General features: G+C 43.8%; 1 protein-coding gene across 1 annotated transcript in view; it reads right to left on the reverse strand.

The window, feature by feature from the left end:
- Positions 1–16,425, reverse strand: part of HS3ST1 (heparan sulfate-glucosamine 3-sulfotransferase 1) — a 40,777-nt gene extending 24,352 nt beyond the window's left edge. Inside the window, exon 1 of the mRNA XM_003773379.4 lies at positions 16,233–16,425. The gene's annotated coding sequence lies outside the window, so the exon portion shown is untranslated. The remainder of the gene's footprint in view (positions 1–16,232) is intronic.
- Between the last annotated feature and the right edge of the window lie 7,200 nt (positions 16,426–23,625).

The raw sequence follows: 23,625 nt of genomic DNA on the forward strand, positions 1-23,625 counted from the left end.
AATAATAAAGAATCTCGGATTTGAAAAGTACTTGCAAGGATCGTCTAGTCCAACTCATGCCACAATATAAACAACAACATCTCTCTGACGGGTCCACTATCTATTTGTAGAGCTCCTATAATATCTTCTGAAAAAATTCCACTTTTGGACGGTCTTATCAACTCATAGAGTTATGAGAAAAATTAGACAACCAAACAGACAAACACATTTTGTTAACCATAACTAAGTTACACAGATGTGAGCACCAGAAAGGTCATTCTGTACTCTAACCAAGACCAATTCAATTTCTTTTTACAAGCTTATATTTTTGTAGAGAAGTAATACTTAGATACTATATAACCTTGCAGATGGACAGTGGGACTGATCAGATCTTCTCTCATTAATCTCTATAAATTGATGTTGATTTTAAAATTTGTTTCCAGAGATACAACTTTGGGAACTCAAATTCTTTCAATATTCTTCAATATTTACTTACTTTAATTCTCCATGGATCCATAATTCAGTCACAGTGGCTGAAATCAAAATCTTCTCAAGTAAGCCATATTACAAATCTTATAATGCTTTAGATATAGATTTTATGAGTTTCTGTGGTTGAAAAGCAATCCTCACCAGATGGCCAACTTTCAGTGACCAATCTTCCAAACTTGGAAAGACTGGCCCATAAGACAGTCAACTTGGCATCAGCTGGCTTGTCTTTTTCTGACTCCTTCCTTTCTCCAAGCTCTAGTTATGGCAACCTCTCCAAGATTACCTTGTGTAAAATTTGGATATATTGTGCATCTACTTATGTGTTCACCTTATGTGTACTGTTTTCCTCTAAAATATATAAGCTCCTTAAAAGTAAGGATATTTTCCATTTGTGTCTGTGGTACCCAGGATAAATGTATGAACAAGAAAGGCTTGTTGAATGATCAGAGGAAGGATTCCCCAAACCAAAAATAAATCACAGGCCTTTTGAAATATTGAAGTACATTCATATCTCATTGTCCTGAGTCTGCATGGCTATACCTTCCCTGAGGGAAGTAGCCATGTTTTATTCATCTCTGGATCTGCCACAGCATCGTGTCCATTCCAGATGCTCAATACATATTTACTGAATGATTACTAGACTAGATCAGAGGACTTGGAGTTAGAAAGGCCCTTGGCAATATATTCGGCCTCCTCATCTTACAGAAAAGAAAACTTCTCTGACTTGTCAGAGAAGTAGGAAATGGCATTAGAATTCTACTGCTGAATTTAGCATTCTTTGATTCCTGTCCCATAATGGTATTTTAAGTTTCAACACATCTCTATCAATTTTCTAAGTGTAGGTTGGTATGTGTGTGTGTTATGTATGTGTGTGCGTTTAATGGAAGCATTACAAATATATATATTTTTTTTTCTAAAGAAATTTCTTAAAGTAAGGGAGGCTTGAGAGCTTAGAGGTTTGCTTTTAATCCACTCTGTTCTGCCCTACTTTAATGGAAGCGATCATTTGCATAGAAAATAGAAATCAGAGGACACAGCTATGCCATTGTAGTTCTGCAATTCACTACCCATCTTGGTGGCCTTGAGCGAGTAACTTAACTCTGTTGTGCCCAAGTCAGTTTCTTCATTTCTTTTTAGAAAAATGAGGTGGTAAGATTAGCGGCCTTCTGTGTTCCTTTCCGCATCTAAAGACAACCCGTTGGTCCACTTGGAGAGCCTGTGGTCCACATTCTGAGTAAACGTGAAATACCTAAACAGCATTCCCAACAAGCTGTCAGCCAGCTTCCTTTGAAGCCCTCTCTGATAGGAAGCCCATGGCATCCCAGAATGGGCCGCTCCACGGGGGCATTTCTCTAAGTGTTCCTTACATCGATCCCCTGTATGCTTCTGAATCTGCCACGCCATTGTTCCTGCACCTGAACTTTTAGGCCAGATGGGAAAACTCCAATCTATCTTACCCCTGAGTAATAACAAGTCTAATTGATGCAGTGTTGGGTATTTGAAAAAGACTTTCCCAATAGCAACCCTGTAAAGTAAATACTACAAGAATTATTATCTCCTTTTACAGACGAGGAACTAAGACCAAAGGAGGCTAAACCATTTACCTGAGAGATCAAAGGCATTAAGCATGAGTGTTAGAATCTTCATGGGGAGCCTTTTTACTGTTACCAGTGTTCTTGGAAGCAGGAAGATCAGAGTTCAAACCTGCCCTTGGACCTTTACTGGTTTGGCAGAAGGTAGCCAGGACAAATGGAGGAACAAACAAGATTCTATTGACAAATCACTCACTTTCTTTCTTCAACTGTAAAATTAGAATAATAATAGCCTTCATCTCACAGGGCTGTTGTCAGAATCCAATGAGATAATATTTGTAAAGTGCTTAGAACAGTAATGCTTATTTTCCTCCTTCCTTGCCCAATACCACACTACTTCAAGCCCTTAACAAAGATTCTCCCATTTCTAAGTACTCATTGCACTTCTTTCAACTGCCTCTCACATGATATGATCTTGAATGACTACAGTGGTGGCCCATCTTTGGATGGTCACTAGATTGTTATAGGACTTGATTTAAAAAAATCCAGAACTGAGTATAATGCTTCGGACCTGGTCTTTTTAGATCAAAGCTCAATGGGACTGTGGCCTCCCCCATTATAGATAAATTGTCTCCTTTGACAGAATCTGGGCTTGTGCCCACTTTTTTGACTGCCATGTCATCTAGTTCCTTGAACTTCCAGTGACATTGAAGTCCCTGAATCATGGTTCACTTATGTAACCTCTATCACACATAGTTGATATTTTAACCCCAAGAGGAAAAACAACTTTATATTTATCCAAATTAAATCTCATCATACATGGCTCATCGTTCCAGCACTTTGACATCAATTTTAATTTGAAATAATACCTAACACTTTACTAACATGTTAGTTAACTGCCATCTCTAGGTAATGGGACCCTATCAAATGAAAGAGAGAGACAGAGAAGAGAGAGAGAAAGACAGAGAGACAGGGACAGAGAAGAGAGAGAGAAAGATGGAGATGTTAACTATTCTGGATGACAATTCCTTGATTCTTTTAAAGAGAATTCTTCAAAGTGAGACTCCTATCTACAACTCATCAAAATTTCACCCATTAATTTATAATATACCTGCTGTTTGCAAGATTCTGGGAATAAAACAAAAACCTGTATAAAGAGAGCCGATAACTTTCTTGAGGAAGAATAGAGAAGATGGTACAAATAAGATTATTCTAAGGGGTTAAGTGGAGATATAGACACAGGGTTGACAGGAAATTTGATGGAGAAATCTCTTTCTGTTCTTGAAAGAAGAAATCTAATTTAACAGGTAGGGAGATACTGCAGTCACAAAGGATAACCTGGGAAAACGTATAGCTGAGGAACGTAGGGCAAGATCAAGAAGTAGCTAACAACTTGGCTTAGAGTGTTCAGAGCATGGATGTGAAATATGAGTTAGGATGGAACCAGATGATTACATTACTGAGGAGTGATATCCTTGTTGTGAGGCTTTCGGAAGATTTTTTGGCCACTGTGATAAGGATGATTTGAAACGGGGCAAGATAGGGCAAGCAGACTAGTTCAGACCTCATTCCGGGAGTTCCGGTAAGGGGTCATGATCTGGGCTGGTGATGGAAGTGGAAAAGGGAGAGATGTGAGTGGAAATCCTCCAGAATATGGCTCTATCTTCCTTTCCAGACACTAGCTACCACTCCCTTTCCTTTACACAGTCTGTGGTACAACCATCCAGCCCATTTGCTATTCCTCAGGCACAACAATCATGACATACAACATTCCATCTCCTGTCTCAGAACCTTGAATGCCATCCTCATGCCCACTCCTCCAAGATGTTTAGAACCCCCAGCTTCCCTCCCAGCTCAGCTAAAAGGTCCTCTCCTCCATGAAGTCTTCTCATATTCCCCTAAGCTACCAATAGACTATATATATACATATACCCACATGTATATTTATGTGTGTGTATGTATATATGGGAGGGGGAGAGAGGGAGAAAGAGACAGAGGGGGAGTTTAAGGTTTGTTTTGTTTTTGATTTCTCATGTCTGCTTTGAATATTTTTTAATGTCACTTTTTTTTTTTTTTGCTATATGGTTATCAGCATCCATTCCTCCTATCTGTGTTCCTACCCAAGTTCCTCTTCAAATTAGTTAGGAAATAAGATATACCTATTAGTTTCTTTATTTTTAAATGGAATTTAGGTAAGTTACTCCATCTTGAATTCTAGTCTGAATGTCTCCTCCAATAAAAATACAATTATTCTTTTTATGAATATTATTAATATAAGAAATTATAAAATCCATTCTAGAAACTCAGATCCAATAAACAAAGTTCTAGGGTTCCCCCCCAAAAAATGTTGCTAAAATTAGATATTATTGAAAGATAGAAAATGTAGATATGTCCTATAAAATAATTTCCTTATAAGAGTTGCTAAGTTTGTTTCATGTATTTCCTGCCATCCAAATATTATTTCATTTATTCTTAGCATCATATGTGTTTGTCTTCAGCACTTTCATTGCTATTCTCTTTTAATTTTTTTTCTTCTTGCATAATTATAGATGTCATGCAGATTCAAGGCAGAGCAGTTAGGGAAGACCTTTATTTAGACCAACCTATCTATATCTATCTATCTATTGCCTGACATATATATATATATATATATATATATATATATATATATATATATCTGTCTGCCTATTTATCTATCTACCTTCTATCTGTCTGTCTGTCTGTCTAATTATCTATCTACCTTCTGTCTGTTTATCTGTCTCTTATATGTGTATGAGAAAGAGAAGGAAAGCAAAAGAGACAGCAGTAGAACATAGGAATGTAACACCATCCTACAGCATACATCCTACATCCTACATCCTACATCCTACCAGCATACACCGGTGTTTAAGAAAACTAAAACTGTGACTTAGAAGATTTATTTGTAACAACAGTCTTAATAATTGGAACGTTCAACCATAATATTACCTGGAAGAGAAATCAGTATTTTTCTCAGCCCAGGAGAAGAACAGCTAATGAGGATCCTTTTTACTACACTTAAAATATGGAGTCATCTACTCCACAGTAACCTCTCTGAGAGTCTTTTAAACACTTTTATTACCTTAAAACTGTTCTGGCACTAAACAAATTCATAGTGGAAGTTTTCGACTTCCCAGTTACTCCTTCGGAGCACTAAATGGTGTCTCTGTGTTCACCATATTGGTTTTTCCAATAACAGCTCAGTGCTGCTGAGCTCTTAATACCCCTTGTAAAGGAAGAGCTAATGCTTTGGGAAGTTCAGTTCTGACCTGGTGAGCAGCTTGAAGCAGCTTCCAAAGGTGGCTAGGACTTAATTCAAGTCTGAGGAAGCATTTTTGGAGCTTCCTTTATATACTATCTTCTCCCATTAGAATCTATAGACAGCCTAGTTTGCATGTGTATCTCTAGTGTTCAATCCACTGCCAGACACAGTGTAAGTGCCCACTAAATGCTCAATCTATCTCACTTACTAGATGTACAGGGTGCTCAGCACCTAACTTGTACATCTTAGGTTCTTACTTAGTAAGCAACGTAGAAACTCTGAGCAACTCTTTTTTCATTATGCTTTTCCTTCCCTACTAGGATGAATTTAAGATTAACTTCTCAAACAATGTGAGCCGTTAACTTCATGACCATTTCTACCTACTTAGGGCAGGAGGGCACATGGTCACAAAATGGGTCTCAGCTTCCTTCTCTGTAAAGTGAAAAGACTGGACTGGAACCAAAGGTTCTCAACATTTTTTTTTTTTTTGACTCATACACTTTTTGTCAGTCTGGAAAAATCTATGGACCTGCTCAGAATAATGTTTTCAAATGCTTAAAATAAAATGTTCGAGATTATAAAAGAAGTCAATTACATTGAAATGCCGTTAATGGTATATTAAAAAACAATAAAGTTTACAAATACCTCTCTCTCTCTATGACCCGCCCTAGGGAGAATCCCTGGAGTAAATGGTCCCCATGATGTGTTCCAGCTTGCACCATCTCTAGCTTTGAACACTGTCCACTAGGACACCTTCCTTAGTTTCTGGTTCCCAGAACTCCCCCGGCTGCATCCAGAGATTTCAAACATACTGAGGCTCCAGGGAGAACTGGGCTCCTGAACTAAGCTGAATGAAGTACAAGGGAGCCTTCTGGAGGCGGCTTTCAGAAGACTTTGGCTCTTTTCACTCATGCATTTATTTTTCTAAGCACAGCTTTCTGAAGTGCTTTTACATTTCCCTCACATCTGCAATTGCATTTCTCCTCCTGTATTTGAACTGCTGATACAGAGCTTTGATTTGCTCCTTTTTTAACTAAAGAGAGAAAGCATTAACATAGGAAAACCTACTGGGGCATATATACATCCTCTTATATGGGCAGGGATTTGAGGAGAAGTTCAACTAGACAAAAATGTGCCTCAAAAAGTGCTGAAATGAAAGTTCTCCGTGGACAAAGGGAAAGCAAATACTTTGAACTACTTTTTTTTCCCCAGGATTCTAGTTCCTCGGTTCTGTAGCCTTGAACAAAGCTCTTGCCCGCTCTTCATTCAAATGAATCCACACCTTGCACAGTCTTTCTCTGTCATCCATGCAGGGGAAAATGGGAATCTAGCTCAATCCAACATTAAGCATCTACTGTTTTAAGTTTAAACCAGGGAGATAGATAAACCCCAAAATGTAGCTTCTGTATGCAAGAAGTTTGCCTTCTAGAGGGATACAAAATGATAACTGGGAAGTATAAGTGAGTGGATCAATACAGGCCCCTTACCTAGAGAATTCAGGTCTTGGAAAGTGAACTTTGGCGTTCTATTGGGTTTGATACTGTCCATTAGTTAAGATCTGCTGTTCACTGGTGAACCTTCCAACATGTCTCCCTCCTCTCCATCCCTGGTAAAGGAATCTCAGTACAGGATGAGGAAGCTTCCTACCCTAGCCTACCCTGAAAAGTTGGAGGAACCATGATCAGGACCCAGGCCAGGGAGTGGTATCAATGGCCCCCCTGGTAGGCACCCAGAACTACACAAGGGACAATAACAAAGCACCCTATCACCATTTGTGGAGGGGTTTGTAAACTAGAAGAGACCTTTCTCTTGGAGTGGCTGAAGCCCATTAGGGTAGAAAGAGTCATACGTCGCCAAGAACGATGACCATCTCGGCCGATTTTTGCTTAACTTTTATTTTTTTCTTCATCCCAAGGGAAATTTTTGTAATTGTGTACATTGTTGTGGTGTTAATTATTAAAAAATGACAGTGATAAAAAGATCAAAGGCATTGATGATGCCCAAAATACAAACCCATCAAAACAAACAAACAAAACTCCTTAGACCCTAACCTACTACCACATTAAGTGAGTGATCCTGTATTTATTTGGGGATGAGCCAGTTGCCCATTGGTGAGGAATATTCTTCAAGATTTCTGTTATTAGTTCTATTTTTTCAACCTATATTTTTTTTCTTTGAATTTTATAAACCTTCTACATGAAAGGCTAAGTGGTAACAACACACTGAGTTTGGTCATGAGTTTTCTGATTTTCTGGAAGGGGGCAGTGTAGCAGAAGGGGGAGGTATCCCCAAAGTATTCTTGGGCCTGACTTCATGAACTGTAGTGTGGAGATACAGCGTCCGCCTCCAAGGTGTCATATTTTAAGCTTGAACAGAGAATTCAGAAGAGCCTACCTGATCTGGCCCAAGAGGATAATCCACAACTTCCTTCCCCAGCCCACTGGCAGAGGAATTATTGTGCAGGTTTCTCTACACAGCCCGGTGGAATCAAGCCCCCGGTGTCAGGGACTCTAAAATATAGTAAAAACCGAAAACCCAAGGTCACAAGTCAGGAGATCCACATTCTGGTTGTGGCTCTGACTGTCCCTGAAGAGCTACGTGACCCGTCTTCTCATCCTCAGTTCTAATGACTTTCCTGATGACGCCGGCAGAACCACATTCCATCCAGTTCCCCCGTGCCCCGAATGTACCACCTCCTGCTCTCCAAATTCCCAGCTCTGCGCAGGGCTCGGCTCAGAAGTTCCGTCTCCCATCAGCCCAGTTCTCAGCCCAACTGGGAATCACTGTATCGACTTTGGGAGCGTTCTTTGTTATTTAGACGTGTACATGTTCTCTCCCCCAGATTACAAGTGCCTCGAGAGTAGCTATCTGGATTTTTCTTTCTATTTTTGTCTTTCTATCCTCAGTGCTTGCCATGATTCCTGGAACATCTTAGACATTTGATAAATACATGGTGAATTGAGTTGGCTTTAGACAAGGCCTTTTGCCTCTCTGAGCATCAGTCACCTCCCCTGGAAGCTCAAGGAGTTGAACTGCATGATGTCTAAGGTCCATTTCTGCTCCAACCTGCTCCTAACTAACTCTCCCATCCTCAAAGAAGGAATGTATTTGAAAATGTACTTTGACAGATTTCTGATTTAATGCCTATGGGCTCCCCATCTACCAAAGCAGATGGCAACTTTTCCATGACTTCCCCTGCCTGTCTTTCTATCAGAAAAGACTTTCTAACTTCATGGGTAGATTTTCTCTGGGACTCTGAATATCTAGGGCTACCTGTATGGTTATTCATCGCTTGTCTTTTTAAAGGAAAAGTTCACTTCCTTTTCTTGCCACGTATGTCCTTGATGATGTCTTTCAGTTCTCACTTGCTAATGATCATTGCTGGCAGTTTGTTCTAGGCCGCTTACATCTGCATGACTTTCTATGGCTCCTTGGGCTACTTGAAGGTTTGATTCCTCTGTGATTTGTGCACTCTGAGAATTATAGCCATGGAGCATCACTAGGAACAGAATGGTGTTTTAAGAGACTAACTGTTGTGGCGCGGAACAGTTTGAGCATTGAAAACAGAATGTTTGCCATGCAATCCGGCTAAAACTCCAGCTGCCTAGTTCTAGGTTCAGCACATTGTCTAGCAAGAGTTCTCATCTAAGACAAGTACACGGATGGACTAACTCCATGGACCACCTGCCCGAGTCCTGGATGATACATATTGTTTATCCTTTTTAATATTTTTTAGATTGGTCAGCCCTTTCCACCCCCCTTTCCTCGGGTTCACAGAATTTCAGAGCTTGATGCAATTTCTACAAAGTCACTTGTGAATGGGCCTCACTAGCCGGAGGGGATCCTAATGTCACCTTGACAGTAGTAAACACCTCAGGAGAGCATGTGTCTCTCTGCTTTATACCTCATTTGATGTCAAAGTCCAAATTCAACGATCAGTGATTAAAAGCCTATGATACACAAGGCGGCCTAGATAGAGAACTGGTCTCAGAGTCAGGAAAACAAGTTCATGTCTCTGATTTAAAAACAGGCGGCATCACCTAACCACTCAATGCCCTGGGCAACTTTAAGAAATTCTCCACCCTTGATGGCAAAGGGAAAATCTTCATTTTGTTCTTCACTTTTTTTGTTAATAAAATTATAGTTAAAATTTTTAAAAAGGAAGAGAATAGAAAGAGGAAAAGGTGATGAAAGGAGAGGAAACGAGAGAGATATTCTGACAGCCTAAAAGAATAAAAACAAATTTAAAAAACCAAAAAACAAAACTCATTTACTTGCAAAGAATGACATCTCCACTAGGGAAAAAATGTCTATTTGATCCTGTACTTGGTTGCTCATAATCCGCCATTTATGTCATCAGAGTAACTCTGGACACTTTTGGAAGACCCTTAAAATGGCCATTTAAGAATCTCAGCAGGACAAGAAGAACCCCAAGTCCGGGCCGATGCCTCCTACACTCTACTTCAATCGATAGAAGAAAATGAAAGACTGTGGTTGCTCGGGCAGAGGCGACTCCCGGCTGGTCCACGACAGTGGAGGAATCCTGCCCAGTTGTCTGAGCAGCAGAGAGCCGGAGCGACTCGCGGAGAGTCATCAAACGACTAAAAGCCAGAGGCCGGGATCGAACCCGGGCCATCCCTACACCAGCCGGCACCAAATCCATGGCACCCAGGCTGCTTCAAAATTCAATCAATATTCAATAGAGATGGAATATTTGCTGAGTACTTAACAAAGTACAGGCTATGACAGTGGATACAAATAAACAGAAGAAGGAAAGGGGAGAGGGAAAGGATCAGGACAAACATTTATTTTCTGCATAATTAAAATCCCTAACATTTGTATAGCATTTTCTCCATCTCCAAATGCTTTCAAATTCCTAATCTGCCTGGAGTCTCACCAAAGTCCCTGGGAAGTGCGCAGGACAGGCAGTGACAGAGGGAGCTTTTTCAGTAGAACTGAGATTTTCCCCCTGGGTAACCTCTCTCATACATCCCCTTCTCCTTCTTTCTGCCAGTGACATCACCCTTAGCACCTCAGGGTGGGACTGTTGCAGTAGCTTCGGCTCCAAGTTTCTCCCCAATCCAGTCTATTGCCTCTCACCTGGTGAATGATTCTTCCTAATGACCAAGTCGTTCCCCTTTCTAATCACCTCCAGGGGCTTCCTATCACCTCCAGGATTAAATATAAAATCCTACTCAGCATCCGAGGCCCTTCACAATCTGCCCCTCCTCCTTTCTTTGCTTTTACCCTTCGGTCCTATTACTCCACCAACTCAGGCCCCCTTGCTGTGCCTAGAAGAGGATCCACCATCTCCAAATCAATCTGAAAGGCAGTTCTCCAGGCTTAGAATACATCCCTTTATCATCTCCTCCTACGAGATATCTTTTCTGATCATTGTTAATGGTAGTGCTCCCTCTGTTAATCATTGGCTCATCCTGCAGACAGCGTGTTTGTACACAGCTCTACCTGTCTGTCTGTCTATCTAGCATCTATTTAATGCTTTCTCTCCCATCGGAGATGAAGTCTTTTGCCTTTTTTGAGAAGTCCCCTGCCTTTCTCTGTATCTCCAGTGTTTAGTGCAGTGCCTGGCACATAGCAGGCACTTAATAAGAGTTGATTGATTTCTTGATCACTAAGCACAGAGAAGTTAAGTGGTTCATTGTCCCTGGAATACACAGTTCACTTTTCCCATGCCTGGCTTTGTTCATTCTGCTCTCTTCTGGAGTGTTCTTCCCCTTTCTTCTCAATATAGCTAAAGGCTGGCAAGCTTCTAAGACTCAGCCCTTAAGTCACATTTCTTCCTGGTAGTTTTTCCCAACCTTGCAGAAATTTCCCTTGCCTTTGAACTCCTGCCTTCTTTCCCTTTTGTTCCGACTACTCAGCCTTGAATTGTTAGCTGCTTTTCTTGCATATGTCTTTTTGTCTCCATTTGCCCATAATAAAAAGTTAATTTTCGTTATGGAACCTTTGAGTGGCAATCCATTTTTATTGCCACAGCCCTTTAAGCTAACAATCTCACCATTGTTTTTCTTCTGACTTTGTAGTTCACAGTGATAGCCTAAGCTTCAGAACTAGAGCGCACCACAGAGAAAGTACCTGAGCCCAGTTCTTCTGACCCAATTCGGAATTTTACTATGGCATAGTTGGCAGACTCTCCCTTAAATTTCGTTCAACAGCAACTCCAAAGCACTGAAGGCTTTGGTAATGGTATGCTACATACATTGGGAGGAACGGTGGGGAGACCATTACAGTGGTCAAGGCAGGTGCCCATTGCATTCGGTACTAGTGTTCTACTGGTGGGAAGAGATTTCAGTGAGAGAGTGGAAAGAACATCATCAGGACTTGAACAATGATGATTGTACTTGAAATGTGAAAGAGTAAAGTTGGAATAAAGCCTTTTCGACCTCGTGCCATCCTCAGTCCCTAGTGCTTAGTCAATTTAATTCAGCTGACTTACCGTATTTTCTAGCAAGAGTGAGTTGTGGTAAGAGACTTCTAAAAGTCAAATGGGAAAGTTGGGTTTGGGGGAAAGACAACTTCCCCTTTTTTCTCTGTTGAGTGGAAATTTAGGAAAGTACCCTGTACGGTCTGTTCTTGTAGATGTCATGTCTAAATCTTTGTGACCCATTTGGGGCTTTCTTAGCAAAGATACTAGAGTTGTTTGCCATTTCCTACTCCAGCTCACTTTACAGATGAGAAAGTGAGGCAAATAGGGCTAAGTGACTTTGCCCAGAATCACATAGCTAGTGAGCATCTTAGGCCAAATTTGAAGTCAGAAAGATGAGTCTTCCAGACTTGGCCCTGTGCTCTCCCCACTATCACCCAGATGCCCTTGTACAGTCTGGGTACTCAAGAAATATCTGACGATTAGCTAATTTGCCCGAGGTTATGCAACTTTTTGTGAAGAAGGTCACCACCGGAGCTCAGGCTTCTTGAACAGTAGTGACCTTTTCAATAAAACATAATCAGCCAAAACTATCTTAAAATCTATTCAATTAATATTTAGATGTGCACAAATCAAGGTCATAAGACTAGGTCAGACCCATGGACCAACAACCCAGTGTTCACTCTTTGACAGGGGAACCAACAATAAACAATTGTGTATTTTATAGGAAAGTGTAATGATTGTTTTCTATATATTAATCTCACACTTTATGGGATAGATGGGAAAAAGTCTGCATTGTTAAGTATATACTTTCATCTATTGAGACAGTGTTAAAATGGCTGAAATGATATGGGTCGAGAAGTACATGGAAGACACAAATGATACTTTAAAGTAGAATACTTTTACTAAGTTGGGCATAATAATCTGGAATATAGTGATTTACATAGGAGTTAGCTAACAAAACCCGTAAATAACTTGGAATATAGATTTTGAGCATAGGAGGAATTACAGGACAAGAGGAGAGGATGTAGGGAGAAAAATGTAGGGCAAGCGCCGCACCATTAACTATGTTTAAAGTTAGCCCATGTACATAAACAACCTATGCTGGCTTTATGGGTGTTCCCTGCCACTACTCCACCCATCAGAATAGTATTCTTGTTCTTAGTTCTCTTCTGTATTTATATTATAGAAATACAACTATGTAAGGAGGAAGGAAGGAAACAGAGCAAAGGGAAAAAAATAGACCTTAGACAAGAAAGAAATCAAGAGGTGGGGACCATAGGATCTCATAGAGTTCATTTTATGGATAAAGTTCCCAGTGCTGCTACTATTTGACACTATGTTCAGCATGTTGCCTGAGCCATTGTTTTCCTCATCCTATGAGGAACATTCACAGGATCATAGATTTGGAGCAAAAATAAATAAATAAATAGACTTTAAACATCATCTACCCCAACCTTCTCATTTTATCGATGAGAAAACTGAGGGCTAAGGAGGCTGATTTGCCAAAGGGCGTGTGGATCATGAATGGCAATAATGAAGAGCTGAACTAAGATTCCACATGCCACATCCTTTTCTACTTTTCTGAGGTTGCCATTCATTGGTCTTAAAGGATCTCTCCTCATATACTCTGTATTACAAGGTTTATTCTAACTCTCATTTGTTTTGTACTAAGGATCCTTCCAGTTCTGTGACCCCACATAGTACTAGTTCTGAGAGAAGAAAGCATGAATCCCGCATGTCTTGGGTTACTGCTCAGTAGTCTAGGACAGTCAACTTCCCCCAGCCAAGCAAAATGTCCTAACAATGTAACCTCAGCACACGTTTCCATCAGATACTGGATACAATCTCCTTGCACCTCTAAAATTCCAAACTCCAATTCCACCAGAGCAAAAAACCTATTCCATGTGAAGTAATGCTTTGGAGATGTGAATAGAGGAGAAAAAAACAAAAAAAAAAAAAACAAAAAAAAAAAAACAATGAACAAGCAGCCATTCCTTTGCCCCTAGATTTGGCCCAGAAGTGTTAAACTGCCCAAGTTTGCTCATGGCCAGACCCCTCCAGTCACCATCATTTTTTCATTTAAGAATTGGGAAAGCTTGCCCCTTATTCTCTTTGTAGATTCAGAAATACAAAAGGTTTCCTGAAGACTTCTGAAAACAAGCAAAATTTCAAGCAAAGTTTCAGTTTCCATCAACAGGGAATAAAATAAGCTTTTGGTTGGTTGCCGAAAGTGAGAGAATTTTTTTTTTTAAAAACAAGCCATCTGCCTTCCTTTTATCTTCCCTTCCTCCCTGCAGACCCCCATCTCAAGGGATCACTTCCTTGCCTCCGGAGCAAAAATTCCACATCCATGCTCCCTTCAGTCTCTCCACAGAAATGCTTCCCTGCCAAATGTTCCCTAGTCCATCTTCCAAAAGGACTGTCACTTCTTAATACTGGCTGTAATTAACTGCTTTGGCTAAAGGTGCTTAGTCATGAATTTATTGATCCATGTCAAGCCCAGCTGAAATAGTCAGATCCCCTAAGCAAGCGCTGGGAAATACAATGCCCAGGCTGATGTTTCCCTGCTCGGTGCTAGAGAATTCTTATGTAAGATAATCATTCATTTCCCTCTGTGATTCTTGCCACCCTGTGCTACCCCCCAAAATAGAAGGGACCAAGAAAGGCTTCTAGGGGCTGATTGACGTTGGACGAGCTCAGCCTGAAAGAGTGGGGGCAATTTAGGCAACTTACAGGAGTTTTTCGTGAGAACCGAACCGAGCAGCAGCTCATCTCTACACTGAAAGGTTATTCGGGGAGAAGAAGATAATGCACATATATGACAAGTCCCCTCTAGAAAAGCCAGGCATATTTTTTAAAATAAACTTTTCCTTCTGCTTACGCTAGAATAAGGCTTTGACTTAGAGCTCCCTTTTGCACCTCCCAAGGACAGGCCTTCATTCAGGGAAAGGTAGACGACGAAGGCCCGAGGAGTTGGCCACCGCCAGCGCCTGCAGAGTCTCCTTCCCCTGCTCAAGCTATCAAGGTAATTAAGCAGCAGTTCCTTCTCCCAAAGGGAGCTTGCTTTCTATCGGCAGCAACTGTCCAATGATCTAATGGCTGTCTCACAAGCCGCCCATCTGGGTTGCCGCGATCTGAGGCGTTGGTGGGACTCCGGGCGAGATGTGGGTGCCCTGGAAGCCCCTCTCCTCTCGAAATCGCTTCTCTCTAATGTTTCCAGCTGGAAAAAAAGCCGGCTCGGGCCGGCGGGCGGGGGGGGGGGGGGGCGGGCGGCGGAATTGCCTGGATTTGCGGTTATCTCCCCAGAGCCCCTCTAATCCCGGAGTCTGTACACAAGGTGTGGATTAAAATAACCTGCAGTTAAGGCTGGGGGCGGGGGGGAGGACTAAATCCTATCAATTGATGGATGGGCCTCCTCCGCAGCTCGGCCAGAGCTGGGAAAGGGATGCTCCGCTCCTGGGGAGGGAGGATCTGGGCGATCGCGAGCGGGAGGCAGAACCGGCAGGCGGGACTTGAAGGCACGGCCATCCCTGCCCGGGAGCTGGCTGCCTTTCCTTGGGCCCCCCCCGCTCCCTCTCACCTGGCCGCTGCCCAGACGGCTCCGGGTTCCCGGGCGCTCCGGGGCAGGGGCTGTGCGAGGTGCCAAGGGCAGAGCCCTCCGCCTGCAGGCAGCGGGGGTGGCCAGGGCCACCCCTCCCTTTGGCGCCGGCGAATCGGGACCGCTACTTCGAAGGGCGAGGGGAACAGTGCAGGATCTTAAATTGAATTTGCACCCGCCGAAAGCAGGGGGCTGGGCTCGGGCTTTTCCCGAGCCGGTGTACGCGCGCCTCATGCTGGGTTCGAGTCCTGCCACCCCCCCAGCGCTCCCCTCGGAGATTTTGCAGACTAAGAAGCAGAGCTTTGGAGGAGGGGAGGGAGTTTGTAACCGATATTTTCATGCGTAGTATCTGGGGCACCGGCAGGCTGGCCGCACACAGCCCGAACGCAGCTCCTGCGGGATGGAAAGCGCCCTGCCTCCTTCCCGTTCTCCAGCCCAATTTCCAGGGGAAAAACCTGAGCCCCTCCCGTCCCCCCCCCCCCCGAGGGACTTTGGCCAGGGCCCCCGCTTTGCCATCCCCGAGCATCGCAGCTGGCTCAGCGACGCTGCCTCCTAACGTGCTCCTTCCTACGGGGAGACGGCTCGGGGACGGATGCTGGAGAGCTGGAGGCAGCCCGGGAAGCCCCGGGAACCGAACCGGAGCAGCCGCGTCTCCGGGTCCCCGGGGCCGGCCCGTTTTCCCCCGGGGGCATCGAGAGGCCGGGCAAGCCGGGCCGGGGCGGGGGGCAAAGCCCGCTCCTCGCCTCCCTTTCTTCCTCCTCCCCCTCTCGGGCTCCAGCGCCAGCCCTAAAGCACCTGTCGTCCCGGGGTGTTACTTGCTAAGAGGGAGAAGTCGGTCCTGGGCTGCTCGGGGACCCGGAGCACTCGCCGCCCTTTCGCGGCCGCGGCCCCGCCAAGTCCCATCGGGGGCGCTCGGACCCCGAGCCCTCCTGCTCCCGGCCGCTGCCCTCCCGCTCGGTCACTCACCTGAGTGGCGCTGCCCAGTCCGTCGGCGTCCCGCAGACGTCCCTCGGCCAGGGCCATGGGGCACGGCGCAACTCGGGGGAGAAGTGGCCGGAGGAAGGGAGCGGGCAGGGGCGATCGTCGCCAAAGCCTCCGGGACCCGAGGGTCGGCGGCGCGCTGGAGGCGTGGGCGGGGGGGCTGCGGGAGAGCCCGGGGCCGGAGGCCGGTGGGGGATGCCGGGGCGGAGGGGAAGGGGGTGCCCGCGGACAGGGGAGGGCAGCCGGAGGTCCGCCGCCGCAGGAGGCTCGGAGAGGCGGCGGGTGCTCCTGCCACGGTGCGGGAGAGCGCGTGCGGGAGGCTGGCAGCTCCTGGTCCCACGGGGAGGAGAAGGGGGAGGAGGAGGAGGAGGAGGAAAAGGAGGAGGACGACCAAGAGGAGGAGGAGGAGGAGGAAGGCGACAGCCCCGGAGGGAAGAGGAGGACCGCGAGCGCCCGCTGCTGCCGAGCCGGCTCAGGTGCGGGCGGCCGGGGCTCAGGCTCCTCGGCTGCGCAGCCGAGCCCGAGTTCGCTCCGCAAACTCTCCCGTCTCCTCCGCTCTCCTCTGCCCTCCTTCTCGCTTCTCCTCCCTCCCCAGCACACGTCAATGGGCGAGCCCGCCCCGCCCACTGACAGTGGCCGCTCGGGTTTCAGCGCCCCCCGCCCCCCGCCCCCAGCCCTCCCGGTGGGAAGAGAAAGCCCGGGTCCGGCCAGTGCCCCCGGGGGAGGCGGAGCTGGGGTCGCTCCGCCGGGGCTGGCGAGAGCGAGGGGGGCGGGCACTGCCTGCCCTTCCCGGGGGCGATCGGCGCGGGAGGGGCGCTGCTGCCGGCCAAGCTTTCGGGGAAGCGCGCTCCCCGTGTGCCGGGCTCGGGCCTCCTGGGGGCACTGACCCACCTAAAGGACTCGGGGCCGGCTGCCTCCCCCCTCCCCCAGCCCGCTCGGAGCCCGCACCTTGCCCCTCCCCCGCCCTTCCAGGTAACTGGGGCCAGAGCCAGCCAGCCGCCCCCAGGATCCAAAGGCAGCCCCCGCCAGCCCGGGCTGCCCGGGGAAAGAAGGGCAGAGGCGGGCAGCGGCCGCTGCGGCCCGCGGGGAGCCTCGGTCCGGGGCGCTCGCGCCCCAGAGCCGCCCCTGCCGCCGCCCCGCTCGCCCGGTGCGTCGCCATTGCAAAACTCCGCAGGCTCCGGCTTTATTTAGCCGGCTGGCTCTGATGTGCGAATCCCAATCTGGGCTTCAGGGAGCCAGTGTGTGTGTGTGTGTGTGTGTGTGTGTGTGTGTGTGAACTCCCCTTTCCCACTGACGAACCTGTTCTGGTGGGGCTCGGAGGGAATCCACGCTTAACTCGGTAAACTTGAGATTTAGTGAAGTGCCGAGTGCGAGCCCTGGGCGAGCCGCCTCCCGGGCACCTGTCACCGGCATCATCATCATGGCCCTCGTTATTTCAGAGCCCACTCTCCGGGAAGGGGGCAAGCGGTTCTGTTCCCACAGGTCCATGCGAACAGCCTCTGCAGGAACCAACCCACCTGATCCACACGGGGTCATGTACAGGCCTGCATGTGGAGGTAAATGAACATGTAGATGCATGTTTGAGACCATAGAAGGGGGTCTAAGTAGGCGGGTCAGACATTCAGATAAGTAGCCATTGGGAGAGCTCCGGCAGATCCGTGTGGGATCCAGAAACCGGGTCCACATTCTCTAGTTTCTGATTCTGAGCAATGTGAGTGGATGAGTCACCGGAGCTCTTTGGGCCCAGGTTTCCTCGTATTGGGCAACATGACCATCAGGCCTTTGCATTTCCACACCTTGGCCCAGCAGTCTCATCTCACCTGTTCTGTTTCCTCACCTATAAAATGAGGAACTGACCTTTCTAGCTCTTAATTCCAATAATTTTCCAAACCTCATTTATCTGGAATTCTTCATCTACCTTTTTCAAAGAACAGTAAAGATGCTCCATTTGTCGAGATATTTCAGGGAGAAACTCAGTCTTAACCGGTTCAAATCAATAGGCCGGCATCGAATTCCCTGGCCAGTAAAAGGCCGGTGTTTCCATGTTGCCGGAGAAGGCTGAGAATGTGATGCTGCTACAGCTGAAGCTTCAGGATTTTGACATCATAAGCTATTAGGGATTTCCATGACCACAGCTAATTCTTTTCTCCGGGCTAAATGTTGGCAGATGATTCTAAGTAGAAAATGCAAATTTAAAAATCACTTGAAAGTTCCATTTTGAAAACCTCTGGTATTCCATTTCCATTGACTTTAGAAAGAAATTTGATTCCTCCCATCATTGTGAGAAGCTCAGAGTTCAGGCACCTGGGGTTATGTGGGACGAGTTGTATATATGGTGGTGACCCACCCGTGTGGCCCTTGGGTCTCAGAACCACCTTGCAAGGTTGAACTGACATGCTTGACAAATTCAAGAAGAAATGAGTCCATTAATACATTAGGGTTTTGGGAACTCTGTCCTAAAAGTCTCAAAGAGCTTTCATATTAGTATGTGATCTTGTCCTTACAATTTACATGTGAAACATGGAAGGATAAATATTGCCTCTACTTTCACAGCCAGGGTTATGACATAGCTAAGTGACTCGTCAACTATTATATTAGGCAGGACAGTCATATATGCAGTCCCCGGGGCAGCTTTTCATCCATACTGCTAATTCTCCGCTGTTTTATTTTTTAAGCAAAGTATAATTCTTGAAAAAAAAAAAGTAATGATGATATTAACTCTATTTATCAATTACTCAAATTAATCAACAGTTGAGCACCGAACTAAGAATCAAGAACTAGATTCAACCCTTTGGGTACCCTATCATTATCCTTGTGATTTAAGGGAAGTTATTTGACCACTCTGAGCCTTGATTTTTCCCAACAGTAAAATCAGAGGATTAGATGAAACCGAAAATGATCATTTTCAGATTAGACATTCAAGGATTTTAAGTATTTCTTGAGAGTTTACTGGGTGCTCAGTCCTGCAGGATATAAATTAGGACTGTAGGCATAAAAGTTTTGATCCCTATCTCCATGTGTCTTTAGTTGAATAAGAAGTTATGATCGTAGCTTAAATTTTGCACACTATCCACCAAATTTCTATCATTAAGACCTTAAAAGGTATCCAGATGACTCTGGATTGTTGAAGGCAATGACACTAGGTAGAACATAAGCTTTGGAAGTCAGGTGTTAGCCCGGTCCATGAACCTCATGATGGACAGTAGGTTGTCTTCCCACAACCAGCCTAGCTAAGGTTAAAGAGGCTTATTATCCTGTTGACTGAAGGGGATAAAATACTGTACTCCAGTATCTCTCAAGGATCATCTCTGACTGGATCCTTAACATTTGTGTGTGATGGACCCCCCCGGAGATGTTTCCTAAAATCTCAATGGATTTCTCAGAATCGTGTTCTCAAATACCTAAAATGAACAATAGCAATTACATTGAAGTATAGTCATCAAAATATTTTCAACAAAGTAAGTCAGAGACCCTGGGTTAAAACTCCTGATTTATGAACTCATCGAGTCACTGGCACTTATATTGGTAAAGGAAGTCCCTACATTGCCACCCTTAGTCACCGTTTCTATTTTATGACAATTAACCATTTATAGACTCTTTTCACTAATAACCATCTTGAGAAATAAGCAGTATACTCAGCCTGTTTCACAGAAAAAAAAAAAAAAAAAAGAAATTGAGGTTTGGAAAGTCGACTTGCTTCCCTAGATAGAATGCAAACTCTTTGAAGACAAGGGGTATTTCATTTTTATCTCCTCTCCCCCCACATCTGCCTCCCCGGTGCCCAGCACAGTACTTGGATCATAACAGAAGCTCTAAATAAATATTGGTTTCATTGGTTAATGGTCCCAAAGCTCCTCGGTACTAGAGAGAGCACTTCAAGCTCGATCAAGGCAAACACATGCAACAACGAAGGAACAATGAAAGAAGAGGTAATGATCAGGAAAGGGGCAGAGTGCAGCCTCTAAGTGGTTTAACAATTAAAGCAACTGGAGACTCTGCATTGCCCATTTCCTGGGTGAAATAAAGCAAAGGATGAGGCACTTTGCAGCTGTAAATGCCCAAGCTGTCGATTCGTATTCATGTCGGAAGCTCAGGGAATCAGACTCCTGCAAGGGACCTTAATTGATACCTGGTCCAACTCCCACATCTTACAGATGAAGAGAACTGAGTCATAAAGAAGTGAGCCGGCTTTACTTGCTTCTAATCGAGTGTGATTTCACTCACGTGGTCCAGCCCTTTTCTCCATGCCAGGGTTAGGCAGCTAGGTGGCACAATTGATAGAGTGTTGGATCTGGAATCAGGGAAGACATGAGGTGAAATCTGGTTCCAGATATTAATTAGCTGTATGACCCTGAACAAGTCACTGAAATGCTCTCTGCCTCACTTTCCCCATATGTAAAATGGAAACTAATTACTATTATTTTCATAGTATCTTTTTTTTTCTTTTTTGATGGTTGAGATAGAGAAAAAATAAAAGCAAAAAAATTATGAACAGAATTCTTGAGATTGTTAAAGTAGCCAGATTAATTTTACCTGTATCCTCCCTCCCACAATAGAGCATTCTCCATCCCCACAATCAATAAGAGGATGCGGGTATCCCATGTATATTAAGCTAGGGCACCCTATACTCTCATAATAGCAATCTGAATACTTCAAGTTAATAATGTGAATATTAAGGAGTCCGATGGGATTCTTTAGAAGCAGGGGAAATGGTGATCAGGTTAAAAATCCAATTTTAATAAAGTTTCCTAGTCCTGATTTACATGGCCCACTAATCGCTCTTGCTGCTGAATCACCTTAAACATCAAATGTATTTTTAAAAGGCCCTCATTTTGTGTGAGGCTTTATGGCCCCCGAGTAATTGCATACTTCCTATTCTTGCCTGGGAATAGAATCTCATTTATAAAGCAGATCACAGTGGATCTGCAGCCTTCTATTCCCCTTGGAGTTAATCATGCAGATCAAATGGACCTCACAGACCACCTAGCCCAGTCTTCACAATTGACAGAGAGGCAGACTACCGGCTTTGGAGTAAAAACAGTCTTTGATTGTATGATTGAAAAAAATCATTCTTTATCCGTGTCTCACTTTCCCTCAACTGTAAGATGAAAAAGCTAGGGCCCGGTGCCTACAGTGCCAAACTTGGAATCAGGGAGGCTTGGATTTAAATCCTACCTCACACTTGTTTAAATATGTGACCTCAATTTTAGTTTCCTCATCTGTGAAATGGGGATAATAATGACAAACACCCTCCCCATAGGATTGTTGTGAGGGTCAAATAGCATAACATGTAAATCACTGCCCAGTCTTTAAATCGCTATATATAAATGCTCATTATTAGAAAGGGGTTGGACTAGGGTTCTCCCTAGTTCTGGATCTTGTGATCTATGAGTCTGACATTGACGCTCACACAGGGAATGTGACTTGCTCCACACCGTTCATTCATCCTAAAAGTTTTCTATTAATATGACCGACCGAAGAGAAAACAATGATGCTGTGAGAGTCATATTTATATCTGCAAACAAATCTACCGATGTGATGCAGTTGAAGGTCAAGTATTGTTTTAATTCACTTATCTCTTTTCATTTTCTAATTAGTCCGGTAACCTTATTGTCAGAGAGGAAATGATTGACTTCTTCCCAACACCATGGAAGTTAGGGCCCTTTTTGTACCAAAAATAAACCTCTCCAACTCATGCATATATACATTTGAAAACAATGTACCTTTGTCCTTATTAACACATTACTCATGTTTCCTTGAACATTTTTAATATCTTCCCTGAAGTCCTGACCTCTGTCCCTTCCAAAATTCAACCAAAATTTGTGGGATTTAGAGCTGAAAATAAACTTAAAGGTGATCACATTTAACGATCTCATTTTACAGATGAGGATATTAATCTCAGAATGATTAAGTGACTTGTTTAAAGTCAAATAATACTTTATTTTACTTATGTTTTTGGAAATATGGCTAATATAGAAATCTGATTTGTGCTATTTCACATGTATTGTTGAGATTATGTTGCTTGCCCTCTCAGTGGGTATGGTCGGGAGGGAGAGAGAGAATTAAGAACTCTAGAATGAATAAATAAATAAATAAAAGTATATTGTAGTCTACCTACCAAGATACACTCAAGAACTATAATAATAGAATACTGCTCATTGAAATGCAGTCCTAAATAATAATTGGAGAAATATTTGCTCATGTGTAGCCTGATCCATTATGCTAAAAATGCCAGTACTATGGAAACAAAATTAAAGCAAGAAACAAACACATAACAGTCACATATTAAGGTAGAAGAACCAGTATCCATAGCTAAATCTTCTGACTTCACATTTTCTATCATTTCCATCATACTAAAAGGATTTAAAGGGAATGCATTAAAAGATGGCATTTGATATCTCCATTCAAAGCTTTGTTCTAAGTCCAGATGTAAAATCAAGATCATGATATGAAGCTTTGTCCCCAAACTCTCAAAAGTCACATAAAATCATTTTGCTTTTGTGTCAGAGGGATACAGTGACTTACCCATAGATATTAAGTATCTATCATAATAATCGTGTTTATTATTTTTAAGGTGCTTTAGAGTTACAAAGCTTCTTTTTATGGATGCTTCCTTGATTCTTACAGTCAGAAAATGATATTTCCTCTATTTTTATCATTCTATGTTTCCATTCTATTCTATTCAGCAGTATAATTATGGTTAAATTTTGAATATTTTCTTTTCTGAATTAAATCCCCTTTGCTAGATTATAAGTTTTATGGGGAGGGGAGAAGGATAATGTCAATTATCCATATATTGCTTTTGCCTCACAAAAGCCTTTGTTTTGTTTTGTTTTTTATTAAATTGTTCTCTAATATATTGTGGAGGAAATTCCCTCAAATGATGCAGGTAGGTAGCTGTTGAGCATCTTAAAATCTCAGCGCATTTCCTAGCTCTAGGTGACTTGACTAGGATCACACAAGCAATATATGTCAGAGGCAGGACTTGACTCTATGACCAGCTTGCTGTCCATTACACCACATTTCCTATATGCAAAAGAGATAAGAACTGGGCTTATGATTTTATCTATTTGGGGTACTCCCTGATGAGAAAAGTCCTTGCACCATTGAAAATTAGTGCCTTCTCTGCAATTTACAGTCTTAGATAATAAGTGCTTCAGAAAAGGTGGCTGAATCAATAATCTCTGAAGCAGATGGTATAAGTATTATTTTCATTCTACCAACAAGGGGATTAATACTCAAATGGGATATAATGAATTACAAGGTCATACAGTTGGTAGACAGTGTAGACACATTCAAACCCTAGTTGGGACCCCAAATCTAATTTTTTAAAATCACAAACTTGACTGAGAATTGGAATTGAACTATTTATTCCTTA

The sequence above is a fragment of the Sarcophilus harrisii genome, chromosome 6, assembly GCF_902635505.1.
Source record: "Sarcophilus harrisii chromosome 6, mSarHar1.11, whole genome shotgun sequence".
NCBI classification, from domain to species: Eukaryota; Metazoa; Chordata; class Mammalia; order Dasyuromorphia; family Dasyuridae; genus Sarcophilus; species Sarcophilus harrisii.